This window comes from Temnothorax nylanderi, unplaced genomic scaffold (assembly GCF_030848795.1).
Source record: "Temnothorax nylanderi isolate EJ_2023f unplaced genomic scaffold, tnyl_v1.0 TNYL_tig0014_pilon, whole genome shotgun sequence".
Classification (NCBI taxonomy): domain Eukaryota; kingdom Metazoa; phylum Arthropoda; class Insecta; order Hymenoptera; family Formicidae; genus Temnothorax; species Temnothorax nylanderi.
The window spans coordinates 1,956,977-1,975,461 of NW_027249076.1; the positions used below are offsets into that span (position 1 = coordinate 1,956,977).

Below are 18,485 nucleotides of genomic sequence, written 5' to 3' on the forward strand. Positions count from 1 at the left end.
ATTATACAAAATTACTTGTTGAAGTTTAATTTCATCCGTTACTATTAGGGTTATAAACAATTGATATCTTATTTCGTCCACATTCATCCAGTGTTAATAAAGTCATTTTAGTCGATCTGACTTTAATGCAGAATGCAAGCCAAACAATGTGGAAATAGAGACATTACTCATTCGACATGACGTAAATGTGTCACGTTTCCATACGCGTTTTAGCTTCTCCCCCCGTTCGTATATGGCACATTAATTCCTGAAGCCCATCAATCACGGAGTACGTACCACTCATTTTTTTTCCTCGTATTCGGGAATATTTGATGCCGCGTGACGGCTTCGTCGAAACTTCCATAGGCCACCTTCTGACGATGCTTAACTTTACATTGAACCGATACGACAACGAGTTTTGAGGACAAACACCAAAGTTAGGATGAGATAGACGGGGAATAGTCTGAGTTTACTGTATTAGTTTCTACGCGCGAACTGCGCCGCATGGATACGATGTGCCTTGTGTATTCTCGGTGGAATTGATGCTTTTACACTGTTTGCAACCACGTTACGATATAATTGCAATTAGTCAGTGATGTAAATGACAGGCATTTACATGCAAAAGAGGGATGAATAAATATGACGCATTAATTATACCCCGAAAGATCATTCTGCGTAGCCGCGCGGATTTCAGTTACCGGCGAGAGGAGGAGAGATCTAATGAATATTATCCGTTGCTTCAGCTTTTTTTATATCAAATCCCCGTTACTTACGTACATATATAGCGCGCACCGTCCGTATGCGCTATATACTCAATATCGAATGTATTTTTTATCACAACCGGGCCGAAGCAATTTGGATTCTATTCCGTCGTTTCGATTTTTAAATTGGAGTCTCTGAATGTATTACTCCGGAATTGACTTGCGGTTCTATAACAGCTCGTAGCTCACGTATATGATGACTTTATAAAATCATACCGTTTTCATGCATATCACATGCTCGAACAATTGTCCCACTAAATTACAGCAAAACCCTCTTCAGTATTAAAATAGGTAACAGAGCAGTATTACTGTGTCTCTATTTAATATTAATGTTTGTTATTTCAATAAATAATATTATTTCAATAATATTAAATTAAGCTGAAATGCGCTTACTTACAAGAAAATATCGAAAAGGTCAACTAATTAAAACTTAAACAAAATTATATATGTTAAGTAAAAATTTTATTTTTACGACTGCATATTATTATTCCTGGAAAGATAATATTGCGCTTAATTATATTAAAATAGCAACTACTAGTTTAAGTCTAATCAAAGTCAAATTAATCATGTATTATATCTGCAACCAAATCAATGTCATATGTCGCGTTCTCTAATTAAAGCTATTACAAATTTTATCATTTTATTACGTAAATAGTTCGTACATCGGTGTCTTACATATAGGTACTTAAAAGATTTACGAGATATAATGACAGAATAAATCTATTCACATTTATATCTTATTTTATTTGTAAATATCTTTCAAAGCTTTTTATTTGATATTTTCAACTTATCTTAATCTTTTCCTCTTTTTTTAATGCTGTTATTTCATTCTGAGCCTTCCATATTGTCATTGTTACGATAATCGATTTTGCAAGAGATTCTAATTCTAATCGCTTGAAACGAGGATATCGCTTCTATAAATTACTAGCGAAATTTGCCGTAAACGTGACGTTATAATTATAATTTCATTCCGCCGTCTCACGTGGCCGGTCGAATTATTCGGTCGGCCCGTTATCTCGAAATTGGCGTGTACATTGCGACTGTATGTTGCCCGCTATCTTCCTTGCGTTCCTTGCGAGAATATTGCGCTAGGACGTAGAGCGCAAATGAAATGGCGCGGGCGATTTCGCTAAGAAAGGTATACGCGACCAGTTCCAATTCCGGGACCTGTTTCCCGCTTTCTCGAATTTCAGGTAGGTGTATCGAAACTACCACCGGTACAACAAGGTTCCAAAAAAAGTCTCAACGACAGAGAGAGAAATAAATTGCCGAACGCAATGCCTCGCGCAATAAAAGCCATGCGATGTTCATCGAATAACTATATTTATATTTTCACTTATCGTCGTCACGGATCAACATAAACATCAAAATTGAAACCCATCGATATTATACCAGTTCTAATCTGTGCTTCGGATTTAAAACATGCATATCAATCACATTTGACACGCGATGTACTCCGATACCGTCAGAAAATAATAATCGAGAGATAGGATGTCGATGTTACACACTGATGTGGAACAACTTTACAACGCGGCACGAGGCGTCGCGTCGCAGATACAAAGAAAATTAGATTCCAGTCTCGAAACGGTTCTCTCTCCCCCGGGACTTTCGAATTTAAGGAAAGTATATTGCAATCGTCGACGTATCTTACCGAAAGGGAGGAGGAAAAGAAGAAAAATCGAGTTGGTGAGTACGGTATAGTGAGCCTGGTAGGTAGGTATACGTCAATAGCGGAACCATCTGCTGCCGATGGAGCCAACATTGCTGTCTATTCAGTAGGATACATGTCGCGCATATGTATATGTGTAATATACATATATGTATATATACAGCACGTCAATCTTGCAATCTTTTTCTCGGTAACATACGGCAGCTGTGCCCAATTGAAAAGCCTTATACTGCCTTAGACTTGACGACGTCGTCGATGAGAAACATAGGGATAATAATTGCGAAGTTCGTCGAAATCCTGATAAAAAGGCTCCCTAAATCAGCCCCGTTCGAAACGAGTTAGAAGATCCCAGCGAAATTATACGGAGATATTTCTTCACAAATATATTGCATACTTCGAAAATGTGAATATGTGTGTTGTCTTGCTACGAGATTAAAAATGTATAGGTACTTAATACTTCTTTAGTAAAACTGTACTTGACAAAAAGATATCCAAGTAAGAAATCTAAGTATGCATTGTATATCTTCTCATAATTTCAAAAGTATAAAAAGATAACATTTCCGAAACGCATACTACTCCGTCTAGAATTATATTTGCTAATTCCGATAAAGATTTTGTGTCAGGCGGCAACCTACTCGATGAAATTACTACCTCTGTAATAAATAACAGGTATCTGGATAACTCCAAGCCCCAAGCACAAGTGTGTACATTGTGTTTTGTGAAGGTAGATCGATTCCAACTTGCCTGTTTTTATTTTGGTTTGCTGGAAGCCAGCTTTCTAATCTGTATCTGAAGCTCAGTAGTATGCACGTAACGATGGTATGCCAACAATAGCGGATAAAAAAAAACTGAAGCAGAATAGGAAATCGAGAAACATGTGGTGCTATATGGAGAGTTCTGTCATGGATAGATTGCCATCGTCCGCGAAATATCGGATGGATATACACGCCAGCTTATGAATGATAAACTACCGAGCACATTGCACACGTAATCCAAAAAAGGAACGAATAAAGTGAAGCGCGAATTACAGAAATACATAACAAGTAACGGATTATATAAAAATACATTGAAATTGGGGTTAACAATAGATTAAGATAATTTTATTTGTGTGCCAAATTAGGGAAAACAAAATCCAGTAAGTTACAAATATATCACGTTACAAATATATTTATAATCCTGACAATTACAATAAATTTCAAAACTGCATTACTGTTAATCCACGTACTCTTTTTTGTTTTGAATAAATTATTTAACATTCAGTTAATATAATTTACTATATCAGTAATTTATCGTAAGAAAGTTTTTCTTAAATCATAAAGTCCGGTGATAATTAACAAATGAGAATAACAATAATTAACAGTCAACAAATAAGAAAAATAATAATTGAATAGATAAATTAGTCTTACAGTTTGGTCAAAGTAGCTAGGTTCAATTTTAAAAGCTCTTAAAATCAACGTCTGAGAGAGAAGATATATTATCAATATATCTGAGAATATTTCAAAAGTGCAATCTGAAAAAGGAATGAAATGAAAGAGAAGAATAAAAGCGGTAGAACTGTCAGATATCCAGAGGACATAATCGCATTAACTTCATTTATTGAATCAGATTTCATCGCTTTATATTTCATCGTTCCGTTATTTTATGCAAACATTCTTTGCTATTCGATTATTTCACGATTAATAATAGTTTTATATGAGTTATTATGTGCTACACGATAGAAGATCCAAATCTGTTTAACTGTCAAATAACTTTTATCAAAAGGTGTAAAAAAAAGATTGTTTAGAACATGTTTGCAAAGTTTCAGAAAACATAGTTCCTTACTATTGCGAAGGAAAAAAAGAAACAAACCAACGTGATGTTATGTCATTAAATAATTTATACCAAAATTTTACGATTTAAACAAACATGCTGATATTTACACGGTTAGATCTGCATATGACACATGACACGTGACACTATTATTTTATAGATATATCAAATATATTGAAGAACGATGTTGTCTACTCGCAAATATTGAACATATCGATGCAGTGTAAACCAATATTCGTGTAGATTTTGCTTAATAATAAAATTTAATAAAAAAAGAATTGAAAATATCAAAAATATTGGAAAAAGCAATCGAAAATAATCATAGATTTTAATGCGATAGAAGCTCACGTTCATCAGCAAATCAGATTACGCAATAAGGTAACAGACGAATCCGGCCTACTTACCAACAAATTTGATTAAAACTTGCTTCCGATTCGCATACATTTGGTGTAATTATCGCACAAAATGAGAAGTGAGGCAGAGAGGGGAATAAGGAGCAAAGTCACTCTGTCGAGTGGAGCACATTAAATTCAGAGGAATCTCATTGCCGACGGCACTGGCTTCTCTATTCGCAAAACTTTTCAACGCGACTCGCATAATAGGCACTCTCGTGCTATCACACTTTAATAATAGACGAACGGTCTTTTCAGAATATAGCTGCTCGTGTAGTAAAAACGCAGCATATTTTTTTATCCGTAGTAAATATACATGTAAAACTCTTAAAAGTAAAGTAACAAAAATACAAAAAACCTTGATTATATATGCAAACAGGTCAATAATATGATGTGGACAATGATACATTTAAAAAATGGTCTATTTTCATTCTGTTAAAATGCTCAATATAGTATCTGATATTATTTACGCGTTTAAATCTGTTCACAGAGAACCCGTTTAAAAAAAAAAACTAGACAATGAACATTAACTGTAAGAAACTGTAAGAAACCAAAATATACATAATAATATGTATTATAGACTAAACTAAATTTCCGATAATAAATACCAATTTTCGTTCGAAGACAGAATCGGTTTCGTAGTTCGCATTATTGACAGTATATTCGGGTTAAATTTGTATCGTAACTTGCTATAGACGATTGACCGGATTGACACAATTTGTAAAAATTTACTATTACATGACGTTCGAAGTTTCGATCGCGACTGCAATAGGTCAACTTCAAGAGTGTAACATGCTTTCAGAAGCAGAAAAGCGTGCTTTTAAAATAGCAATTATCGACATAGCGTGATCGCGCATCATTCTTCGTTAGGGAAAATCAAGTTCATATAAAAATGAATTGAACGACGGGAGAGCGGGGATGGGTAAAAGTAATTTTAGAAGCGGAAAAGAATGAGAAGAAACCTCGCCGTCCATCGCCGCATGAATATAGAAAATGTAGAAAACTTCGAACCATCAGGGTACCGACCACAAAGAGAAGAGTCCGAAATAGAAATCCCTTAAAGAGAGACGTTTATCGGATTGAAGGGAATTCTTGCATTTTCGCAGAAAAGTTTTCCTTTCTTCGCCAACGAAAGAAAGACTTGTTCTCGGGAATCGTACTCGAAAAATCGCGAAGAAATAGCTATTGTTCCGTTCGAAAAAAATAAGTCTTGTTTTGTAGCTTTACGGAGTAATTAGTATGTCACGCTAATGAGCGCGTAAATTACTATTGTTACGAGTTAATTGATCGAGTGGTAGCTTAAATGTTCTCAAAGACTATCAATACTAAAGAAACAACCGAAGACATTCGCTCTTCGTTTTCGACCGTTTAACTTATAATTAATAGTAATTTCGCCATTGCGCATTGTGTTATTGAATCGGTAAAGATGAAAAAAATGAAAGTAAAACAATAAAAGGGTATACTTCTCTCGTCAATGGCTAAGGAACTTTCGCCATGACGTGTACAATGAAAGACGTCGAATGAGACATCGAGTTGACCGACGACGCGATGTCTCGGCCGACGTCGAAGGGATAATACCGCGTAATGGGATATTTCAAGTGGCGGGGCGGTTTCTTTTATCAGATCTGGCATTTGAATGCAAAGTATTATTCAAATAGCACTACCACAGTTCGTTCAGAGCATATCCCTATCCGTCCTACCTCTTTCCAAATCTCTCTCTCTCCCCCCCCTCTCTCTCTCTCTCTCTCTTCTTTCTCTATCTCTCTCCCTCTCGTGCCGTTACTCCTGTGTCTCTCATCTATGTGGTGTCGTCCATGGAACGCCTCATGGGACAAGAGGCTTCATTTCCTGATATTCAAATGCGCTCAAACATCATACCCGGCCAACTCGTCGCCACCAATGCGGTACACCGGCTACACGGAGGTGCTACTGCCACGGTTTCCATGCGGATAAGCCGTACCGGCGATTTCGTTGCACTCGCCATCGGGACACCGCGCGTGGTTGCTGCGCGATCGCTCGCTTACTCCGCCTCCGTCTCATCCACGGTGCGCGGTGCATCGAAAAATGCAGATCCCCGAGGTAGCGAGAAGATTATGAAATCGTAATGATGTAACTAACATTTTGGGAAAGTTTCGTTACGGCATGTTGCCTGTATCACGTATACTTTCTAACTGAGGTAACTGGAATGTTTAATAACTATATTAGCGAAGTAAACGCAGTATGCTGTACGAGATAACAATAATAATAATAATAATATGGTAGTTTTGCGTTATATGATCTGCATGGAAAAAGAGCATAGCAATGCTGACACAATATAATTATTTCTAGATGGAATTCAGGAATTTTATGAATCTTTCTTATCCTTTTGCCGATAACTGCATCGGGAAAGATACTGAATTTGCACAGCGAACGATACCGCTCGGTATGCGCGTCTCGGAACTTGAATTTCCTTTGACGTTACCTGCTTGGCTCGATCATTCCCGTCCCATTTTATTCTATTTTCGAAATAGGAGAAAGGACCACATGAATTAGAAATGATACGAGACTTCGAAAGCGCATGCTTCCGGGGCCCAACCAACGTACTGCCGATTTCCGGTCCGTCATGCATGTCGTCACGAAAAAAGCGGAAGATCTTCAGCACGATGTACAGGGAACAAATAAGATGACGTCTCGTAGAGGAGAGAACGATTCCCGGAAAGGAATTTCGTCTGGGGACATTGAATCTTAGATGAGCAGGAAGACGACAAATTGTAGGATCAAAGCAGCTGTTATGCCCTCGTAATTTCCCTTTTTATATTTAAGTATTATCATATATATTCATCATATAACTTAATATTTCTTTGTATTTAAATATAGCTTTTGAATTATTTATTGTGCAAAAGTCAGATAATGAAAGAAAGATATGTAACTAGATTCTTTACTCGTTCCATGAACTGTGAATAATATTTTTCCATATGAATAATATTATTCAAATACTCGTACAGTAAATATATTCCATATAGCATACATAGTTTATGAAAGATCTGTATAATTAACTTTTCCATGTTCACATCTTTATTATTATCAAAAATTCTTGTTTGTTCGTTAAAGATATTGGTTATCTTATGAAATTTTACTAAAGGGTATATTTTTTTTAATATTTATGCAAAAAATAAATTTTTGTCAGAGCCAATTGGAATAATAAAAAATTAATTATAACATCTCACTAGGGAAATTAATACGCAAAACAACGGCATAATACCATGTATTATGAAAACAATACGACTTGTATGCACCGAGAGCTCGAATAAACTTTTCTGTAGCGCAATGAGATCGTAAAAGTCTACGCTTGTATCTACGTAAGATAGGTCAGTAGAGTTTTGAAGCTCATTCACGCGGCGCTGCGCGTTACGGTCTACTTTTCATACAAAACATCGTCCACGAACATCCGCCCGTACTGATGAAAAAAAAGTCTGTTACATTACGAAGCCGTCGAAAGACGGGCGCGAGAAAATGGCGGGAGGAGGGAAACACGGACGCGGAACTTCCGTCAATTTGACCTTATTAAACCCTTTCAGGGTTGCCCTGACGGGTTTCGTCGAACGAACCTTTTTATGCGTATCGCGAGAGAAAATTTCCTTTAATTCTACACTACGCGCCGCTGGAAAAGCGGCAATGAGAAGGAAAACTTTGGAACTTTTTAAAGAAATTCTCGCGAAGCCTGAGCGGCCACGGTCTAATAAAGGTTTCTCCTATACCCCTGTCAAGTTTTCGAGTAAATTATGTCTTAACCCTTTCGCGCCGGTTATACCGATCGATAGCACAACTTTCTATTCTTTCACATTCTATAAAAATACAATAGTCTTCGTGACTCGCATCTCCATTAACGTATTCTTCATTCAGACGAATAGTTTGTCTCGGGGGATTATCGCCGAGATATTTGCGATGCAAAGTTTTATAAAATTATAACAGCACCCGCTAAAATTTAAAATATTTCGAAGCGTCTCTTTAATATTCCTGAGAAATAATATCTTCAACAACTAGAAATCAAATTTCTTGAATTTACTATAATTAAAATTTCTCATATTTCATAAAAAAAAAACATTAACCCGAGCAATACTTGTGACAAATAGTAATACAAAACAAATTATAATAGCTTTATGCGCAATAAATAATGCAGAAATGTTGACTAATTTACTTTTTTCCACGCGGATCTTTTTTTTTCAATTTTCAAGTGTCAAATTTTTTCCATTGCAACCGCTTTATAATCGGCTTAAGGCGCATCACTTTTTCTCGGATATTAAGGTCACGGTGAGCTAAGCAAAATGCTTCATAAGAAATAACCGGCCCCGCGCGCATCCTAGGTAAGACAAACGTTTTTCTCAGAAAATGTAATTAATAATCCCGAATGCGCATGCATTACCGTAGGTTAATGTGGAGTGGCGTAACGCTCGGCCTGCCCCCGTTTTAGAAGCAGGAGTTTCTCTGTAATGGAGGAGTCTCAGAAAACACGAAGCGGGTGTCACGCCGCTCCTATATATATGTATATGTATATGTATATATATATATATATATATATATATATATATATTCCGCATTTTCCGCGTGTACTTTTATCCAAATTGCTGCACCGCGTCAGCTTTGAAACAAAATCATAACGGTATGAACAAATTACGTCTTCCAAGCGTGCGCGCACGTCACCCGTCGCGGTATTAAAGTAATTATATTTACCGCAATGTAGAGATAAAGTAGAAGGACAGCGTTACGAAATATACATAAATTTTCTAAAGCGTGTGCACAGAAGCGAATTGGCTAATCAGAAACATAAACAGCAACGATTTTGCAGCGTTCGAGTTTGTTGAAAGAAAACGGTTTATCAAGCAAAACACAAGCAAACTCAACTGAAATTTCTCTTATATGAAAACGTAACGGGAGTGCATATAGTTGCCATATTATATGGCTTGTTATTGATTACACGAGTCTCCCAATGTACCGCCCTTTGCAGATAACGCCGGTGAAGAGAGTGAATGAGACTATTAGCGAGGAAAATAATATGAAGGGGGTGAAGGAGTTGAAATGAAAAGCACAGGCCATGCAACGGAAACGACACGGGGATCGAAAGTGGCGCGGTAATGAGATGGGAGCAACACGAGTACGAGCCAAGGACCGCGCGAAGAACGGTCTAAGAATGGCGAACGTTGGCGAAAAGAGCACGGGAGAAGATAGGAGCGCGCGAAGGAGGATGGTGGAAACGTTGAGTGTCGAGAAATAAGTTGGGGTGATAAATCGGCGAGGCTCGCGAATAGTGAGAAGAGCCGGAGGCACGCTGGAGACGTACGCGAGACGGAGAAAGAGGAAGCTGCGACGCGCGAAAGAACGAGGGAAAATAGGGTTGTTTCGAGATTAAAAACGGAGTGGCCGGGCGCTCCGACTGCTTAAGCATGCAAATGAAAATAATTTATTCCGGAAATCTGCCGCGAGAGACAATTTGTCTCGCACGCACTTTCCGCGCCGTCGATTTCGTGTACGAACATTATCTTCTAGGAGAATAATAATCGCACGTGATGGCGTAATATGGCTAATGAAAATGTAATAAATCTTCTTATTTATGATTAGTTCCGTAATATTAATAATTTAAACGTTTTAGAAATCAAATGCCTCACGCGATAATCGAAATCCAATTTTTAAATATGTAACAAATATATACATATAACATTCATTTCAATAGATTTTTGTAGCGAAATTTTACATCTTTTTGATTGAGTCATTAAAACAACAATTTTATGCGATAATGCATAGCTTCCGATAACTAATACTATCTCGGCCCGGACAAAAACTACGATTAGAAACGGAAAAAGAAGTAAAATAAAACAAATATTAGAAAATAAATATTATTATTGTGGAAATAAATATAATTATCGTCTTAACATATGTTATAGAAGAGAAGTGTGAACTACTTCTTTCCTTGCCCAAAGATTACAACAGTTTTTTAGAGTTCGGACATGCTATGTAGTTTAAAAAGAAGTCTCATACATAGTAAAGACACTGTCGGCACTTAACAGTTCACCTGGTTCACGCTAATTAAGCATGAATATTTGAGGATAGACGGTGGACGCGATTCTCCTTTGCCGCAAAGTTTTACAAAAGATAAGATAAACTTTTTACGGCCAAATCGATGTCACCATTACTTTATTCATATCGAATAAATGATGAGTGGGCAAGGCAAGTAGAACGTGTTAAATTATTGAACGCGCACGAGAAATATTGCGCGGCAATTTAGGAAATAAATGTCGAAAAAACTTACCAGTCACCGCTTACATATCTCGAAATGCGCAATTTTCGCGCGAAACACGCCGCGAATATCTTCAAATAACATGACGAGCACTCACCTGCAACATATATAAACACATTTATTTTATGTATAATTCTAATTACGCCGCGCGCCGAAGATCTTGGAAGATCGATCGCCTGCGCGAATGCGGGTAGAATTAAATTCCACACTCGTGTAAACGATGCAGCTACGTTAAAACGAAATATGTACGAGAGCTAACAACTCGGCATAAAAATATCGCCGGACCGAGTACAGCAAGCAGGATATTTAGTGTGTTCTAACCTCGTGATAAATTAGTTTAATTAGTATCTTCATACGCAACATTCTCGTTCATTAACGAAATAAACCGGAATTCTGCCACTGTGTATCTATCCGTAACACATATGTACATTCCTCGTTTCTCGCGAAGGTAAAAGAGCCAGAAATGTGAGACGTATTTCATATGGAATAATTTCTACCAAAGACCACTCATATTCTTCCCCTTTTTCCTACATTTTCTGTGGTTTTTATACGTGCCCGCGCGCTCTCATCATCATGAAACCTCATATCACGCCATTGCAGCATTGGTCGCGTACCTTCAATCCAAATTAAATGAACGAATATTCATTTCAAGATTATTCGGCTCTCAATTTACACCTCTGTCACTAGAGGAATGCTGTAGAACTGCTGTAAAGTCGATATGCTACAATACTAATGAACATATAGGCCCGAAAAGTTACACGTTTTACCCAAAATCGATAATGCGGGCTTAGGCAAAAGTTTAACAAAAGTGTTAGCTAAGACCTTAGTTATACCAGAAAATCGTTATAATGCGATGTTTACAAAAAGATTTATCAAATATCATAAAAATATATGATTTTTTTAATATGTCTTAAATTTTATAATTAAAAACAAAAAAGTATTCATTGCGTAACAAAATGTTATAGGAAATTATCTTCCAGTAAAAAATAAAATTTTAAGTCTGTTGATTAATAATTGAAGAGATAAGTAATCACATTTAATTTTATAAATAAATTCTAACATAAATGCGAAAGATCTTACGGATTAATTTACATTCTTTCCTGTCCGGGAATATCCAGAGGTGAAAAATCTAGTAGTTCCTTCTAGTAGCGAGGTTAAAAATTCCCTTTTTTCTGACTTTGTATACCATCTGAGCAAATATATCTCAAGAAAGATCTAGAGCAGATATATCTTAAGAAAGATGGAAAAAATAAACTGTCGTCGCAGCAGAAAAGATGCATGCAAATAAACCAAAAGGAGAAAAAAAATGCGCAAAGATAAAAGTTCACATGCTTCGCTAGTGAGTCAAGAATACTTTTACTCTAGTCAATCCTTTTCACATATTCACGTAAAAGATACGAAGAAAAAAAACGAAAGCAGAAATATAAACCTCAGTAAAGATCACAAACTTCATTATGGAAATTGAATTTTTCCGCGCATTCAAGATAAATATTTTACGAAACATAAACCACGCGATTTTTAAATAAATAAAAAGAAAGAGATAACAAAGAGACAAGTAAAAAGAGACTCTGAGAGTATAACGTGGTGACTTGAGTCACCATTTGACAGCCGGACGAGAGTTCCTTGTTATTTATCCATTTATTGAAAAAAAAAAACGAAGATAAAGAAAAAGGCGAAAAAGGAAAACAGTCCAAAAACTTATAATATATCCGAAATCGAAAAAGATAAAATCAAACACGCTCTATGATTATACTATTTTTACATATATTGATTTAGTAAAAAGAGGAGAAAGGAGATATTGTCAAATCGTCCTAATAGTAATACATATAATAAATAATTTCTTCTTCTACTTTTCTTTTTTGATAGCGAATCATTAAGAAGCGTTAAGAATAATGCAAGAGAAAGTAGAAATCATATAAATTTCCTTTCTTTCAGTAACATATTGTAGTATCAGGTGGTATCAATGCATGCATAAAACTGATGCTTCGTTCTTCTTCAACTCGATAAACTTCCTGTCTACCAGCCTTCACACACCGACTCTTCCTCGATTTCCGCAAAATTTATACGCAGCCGAAGTGGAAAGCCACTATCTTTTAATTTATGCGCCAGGAATTTAATATTCTTGCAGCGTCTAAGACGCGTGCCGGGGCTGCGGCGGAAAGTTTCTGCGACGTGTAAAATTGAGAGGGATAACAGAACAGAAAAATAAAAGGAAGTAGGAAAGGGACTTGAAGTGAGACGGCTGTTCATGGTGAATGGTACTCGAGGGCCCTTTATCGCTGGGACCGGTCTTTGCATTCCGAAAAGGGTTAACGACGCGAGGCGGTAACTCACGGGTTAGGCGTGCCGTGCCTTTATACCGTCTTTTCGTGTCTCTTTGGGGAGGAAGTTTTGTATATCAATAATTTAAGCAAAGCATACGTTCCTTCCGGATTTTCTTATAGCGACTATGAACTACAGAATCTTTGGAATTTTATTATAATCCTCATAAAAGAAATCAACAGAAAGTCAAAAGAAATTCCATCTCTTAGTAATATTTAACTTGTTAAAAAAACAGAAAAGTTTAATAAAATCAAAGACAAAACTTAATTTTTTTTCTTTTCATCAAATGTCAGAATGTCAACTATAAAATCCTTAAAACTGTTTCAGAAAGACAAGAGATACGTTTTATATATTTAAAGAATTAATATAATTTATATTATGTAATTCTTTAATCAATAATCGTATTTTTATCGAAAATTCATACATTGCCCTCTCCCTCCTCACTTGTCACAGTTTTCAGTAATATTCATAGCTTATTCATAGCTTTCATTAATTAGTCTTTCTATAGATATTCAATGTTTAATATTTTTGTCACTACGATTAAAGATAAAATCCGTCGCATCGCGATTTATTCGTGAAAGATTATATTAAAGGCACATTATCAGCGTGAAATGTACCTAATATAATTGATGAGAGGGAATTAAACGAGGCGTCTCTACTACGTCGGTGTTAAATGTCATTACGTCTTCCTACTTTCTTGCTACATAGCGGAATGATTGTACCATCCATGAAACTACTGGTATCTCTTTGAAGTCCCATTTGATGCGCTCACGGCGTCGTTAATGAAATTTTGCACATTCTTCGAGGCACGATTACTGCTCTCGTGTCAGATGCAACGGAGTAATTACGTAACACAATGAAATACAAATAAATACCGTCGTCGTGTCAGATGAAATATGCCGGCGTTTCTGCATGATAAATTGCATTGTCAACAGCAAGAAAAAATAAGAATGTGATGACCTTTAAAACACGTTGACATTTGGCGAATGCGTGTCTGGAACACCATTTTATCAAAGAATGTTTTCACTATGTTGACGCTTAAGAAAAACAATTATTCATTTAATTTTTAAAACTATTTTAGTTCTGTTATTCGCGATATTCAAAGATATCAGAATAATTATTCAATAATCAATATTTAGTCATTTAGTAATTATAACTTACTTTTAAAATTACACGAATAACGATTCTATTATACATAGGAGATTTCAAAAGCTAAAATATCTTTTATTCTGACATATGTGTATAAATTATAACTAAAAGGACAAAAAAATTAAAGAAAAAGATAAATAAAAAATGTAAAAAAGCTAGGAGAATTATAAAAACTAGGAAATCGTTATCCAGTCCCAAATTTATATTAGATAAAAAAGAAAAAATAATAAGATATACAAAAAAAGTGACGAAAAATTTATTATCACATGATGGTGGAGACACTAACTTGACAATCAGTGACACATTTTAACGGATTTTGACACGATGCCTCCAACAGGTGAAAAAGAAAGTGAAAAAGAAAGAAAATAGATCAATAGCAATTCGCTATAGAAAATGCGAGGTAACTTCCAAAATAATACAGCGACGAGTCATAGTAATTTCGAACAGAGAGACCTTGGTGGATAACTTTTGGAAGTTTTCGTTCATAGTATATATATGTGTATGTTAATTACGTGCAATTGGTCATTTTGAGAAATCTTTACGAGAAAAAGCTTTCATGGCGGAAACTTTCTTAGTGATGTTTTATGGTCCAAGTTTCATCGAACAAGGAAAGATACGACTTTTGCTTTCCACTTCTACTTAATTCGCATTTGTGATTAATAATCTAATTAGCTTTTTTCGCATTACAAATAAGTTTGAGCAACGGTTTTATTATTTAAAGAAATAAAGTAAAGAAATGACATTGGGTTCGTTAAAAATGATCAAAATACTTCGAGATTCCGAATATTGAGTTTTAGACTCTGCCTAAAAAAAGTGCTTAATTGAAAAATTTTTCAATTAAGAAAGTCTTAAAGAATTAATATTACGGCAATATAAAATTGAGTTTAATATTTTAGAGCTATCTAGCTTTTAAAAAATAATCAATGAGCAATTCTCTTATGGATAAAAATTACTTTTGGAAACATCAACTAAAACTGTAAAAGTTTCTTTACTACAAGATAAAATAATCTTAAAACTAACTTAAATAAAAATTTTTAACAGAAGTAGCAAAATATTTGAAAATAAGATACAAAATTTTTATTAGAGAGCTCTGTATTTCTCAAGACTCTTAGCAATTGCCTTGCACACATCTACACGGTTCCTCCGCCACTGCTCATTAAACACGTATCCCTTGAACGAGGAGGGACAGCCACGAAGAAAAGCCGGGAGTCGCTCGACCGAGTGACAGATGAAATAAACGCGGCCACACGGGTTTCCTCACTTTTCACCGCGACGTCAGTTACAACGTTGTTCCGCTAGACGAAGCAATTATCTCTCACCAAAGTGCCTTTACTTCTTACGAGCACGCAGTGCAGCACAACTGCGAGTGAATTTCGGTTAACTCGATTTTTATTATCGGCGCGACCGCATCTTTCTCTTCTACAAATTGAAAAATGTATCGAGCACGCGCCGAATATGAGAAAAATGTAAAACGCGAAGATTAAAGAATGCGAACCTGAAAGAAATTTATTCAGACGCTAATCAAAGAATTGATTAGCTATCTCTTTTCTCTGACTCTGATCATCTTTATTTAGAAAAAATATGCAAATAAAAAGCTACGAATATTACACATTTCCACTTCTAAAATATGTTAAAAAGAGTAACACAAGAAAAATAGAGAAAACTTTTCAATTAATGGCTTATAAAAATCACAATCTTTTATCATAATAAAATATATTGTAGATAATAAAATATTAATTTTGTTACAAGTATAATTTAACTCTATATTATTGTAAATTCATATATTTTTGTAAAGAGCTTATCTGGATCTCTGATTCCACCTCTACTGATAAATTTAATATATCAAATTTTTTAATTTAAAATTTTGACAGAAATAGATATTCGTGTTTCTATTCAGGTACCACTAACTGGATATAGCGCATAAGTTTATTCAATTTTGTAACATAATTATAAAATTTTCATAGTATAAAATTATTTAAAAAATGATTTACTATATAAATCCAACGAAATGAGTCATAACGCGACTGAGAAATTATCAGAAAAGGTATGTGTTAGTAACATTTTTCACAGCTTTTACCGTAGAAATGCGCTTTCGATTTGCGACGAAAGTCACGTATTTAAAGTTCTACTGTTACAACGACACATGACATACGTGTACATTTGTGGACGTGCTTAGTAACCTGAGAAAACAGTTACGTAAAACTGCGCGAATTGCGAAAGGCGTTACGAAATTCCTGAAATCGCCTTTTAATTAAAGCATTATTTCGATTGAAAGTAGCGACCGTCGTTAATACGTCCGAAAATTTCAACGAGATTTTAACATCAACTCTCTCTCTAGGCTCCTTCCTCCCTTCTTATGCTTACAAAAACACGAAACTTTCGAGCTACTTTCATCACCATGCAATCTCCGCCTTTACAAAGTTTACGCTCGGACAAGTTTGCCCGCAAAGTTTCGCCAGTGTTCTTTTTATTTCGTTAGTTTTAATCGATCCGTCATAATTACCGCGGACGCGCGCATTAAACTTATCAACTGGATTACTAACGGGGAAGAAAAATGCACTCGCAGGAAAGTGGCGAGACCGCGGAATTCAGGACGAAACGTTTCAGTCTCGCGCTTAAACAACCTACGAAACAGCTACCTGACAGTGATACCTTTTGCGGCTTCCACGGCAGAAATATTTCCACTTACCGCGAAAGCCTCGTGCCTGGCATTCCTACGCTCGAACACCGGTGCATAATGCACGCGTATGAGGCTGCTCGCACACACACACACACACATACGAACGCGAGATATAGGTGCTAAGGGCGGAAGGAAGGTGACGGCTCCTTGGGAATATCTGGATCTACGAGAGGCGGAAGGAGCCGGAAGAGGAACCGGAAGGAGAGCTGAAGCTACCCAAGGAAGTTGATTGGTAGGGGCATCACGCTCAGGGCATAACTGACTGACTTCTCGTGCAACCACCCATTCCAAGACGATCCAGAACGATCGCCCCGTACCCTCCCAGTCGCGAAGGATCGGGAAGGGCCAACATCCCTTATCTGTAATTTATACTTTCAATTTACTCTCGCCGGAAGATTCCAGGAAGTTCGATCGTCTGGCGCGCGAGACCGATCTTCTCGGCGAGAGAAATCCAGGAGAGGAGAAGTGTCTCGTTTTCTTCGTGGAAGTTTGGCGACTTAATGGTTTCGCGTTCCAAACGCCGCGCCGCCTTTTTTCAATTTCGCACCCTCGCCATCAAGTCATTAACGTCGCGTCCGTGATATGTCTTTCGTGTTGTTCGTGACTCGTGAATTAAATAAGGATATCTTCTATCGTAATTGCTGAGGCGCAATGCGATGGAATAAATGGTAATTAGCAATACTTTTAAATTCCAACATCCATAATGCAGACAAATTCTGACGAAACTGATATTTTAATAATAACAAAGTTTATGCCTAAGCCTTAATTATTATAAGAAATAATTGCATCATAATTTGAGTCCTTAATTGCTACATACATCTACATGTATACTCCTCTCCTTTTCCTTGTACACATAATTTTCTAGAATAATGTAAAATAAATGTTTGCTATAAAACATCAAAGTTTAAAATAATTTCATAATTTAATGATTAAATGTCAGCGAGTTCATTAGAATCACTTACAGTTTTGTTTAATCGTTAAAATAATCTCTGCGTGCATTTTTCATTACAATTGCGTGTCTGAAACACAACAATTGTTCACTTTGAGAATTATCGAGTAGTTGAACATCGCATAAGCTCAGATTTCTTTATAGGAATCGACAGTAGATACTAGTAAAGCTAAGAGAAGTTTCGCGCGGATAAAATATTCAGGGCACACCAAACATCAGCTTCAACGTGGAAAATTAGATTTGTCCGGAGTTGGAAAACCTCCATTACTATTAGAAGATAAAGTAATCTGGAGATGAGATGTATACAAGATCAAGACATTCCCGGCTTGTTCTCCGTGCAGCATCGAATCATTATATATTTAGCTGTTCTATAAATAAACTCATAGATGTTGTTTCGTAAACTTATCTCGCTCACATTGAGCGCTAAAATAGGAATTTAGAAGATAAACCAAAATCATATATCTACATACGTTCAATATATCTTCCACAAAAGTTGCAGTTTGA

The 18,485-nt window shown here is 36.1% G+C and overlaps 1 long non-coding RNA gene across 5 annotated transcripts in view; it reads right to left on the reverse strand.

Annotated features, from left to right (window-relative positions):
* Positions 1-10,908: 10,908 nt before the first annotated feature.
* LOC139768173 (uncharacterized) overlaps positions 10,909-18,485 on the reverse strand; it is a 114,516-nt gene continuing 106,939 nt past the window's right edge. For 2 of the 5 annotated variants that reach the window (XR_011717288.1, XR_011717292.1), the window contains exon 4: positions 10,909-10,978. This is a non-coding gene — a long non-coding RNA (uncharacterized lncRNA). The remainder of the gene's footprint in view (positions 10,979-18,485) is intronic. The other 3 variants (XR_011717291.1, XR_011717289.1, XR_011717290.1) reach the window with 3 other exon arrangements.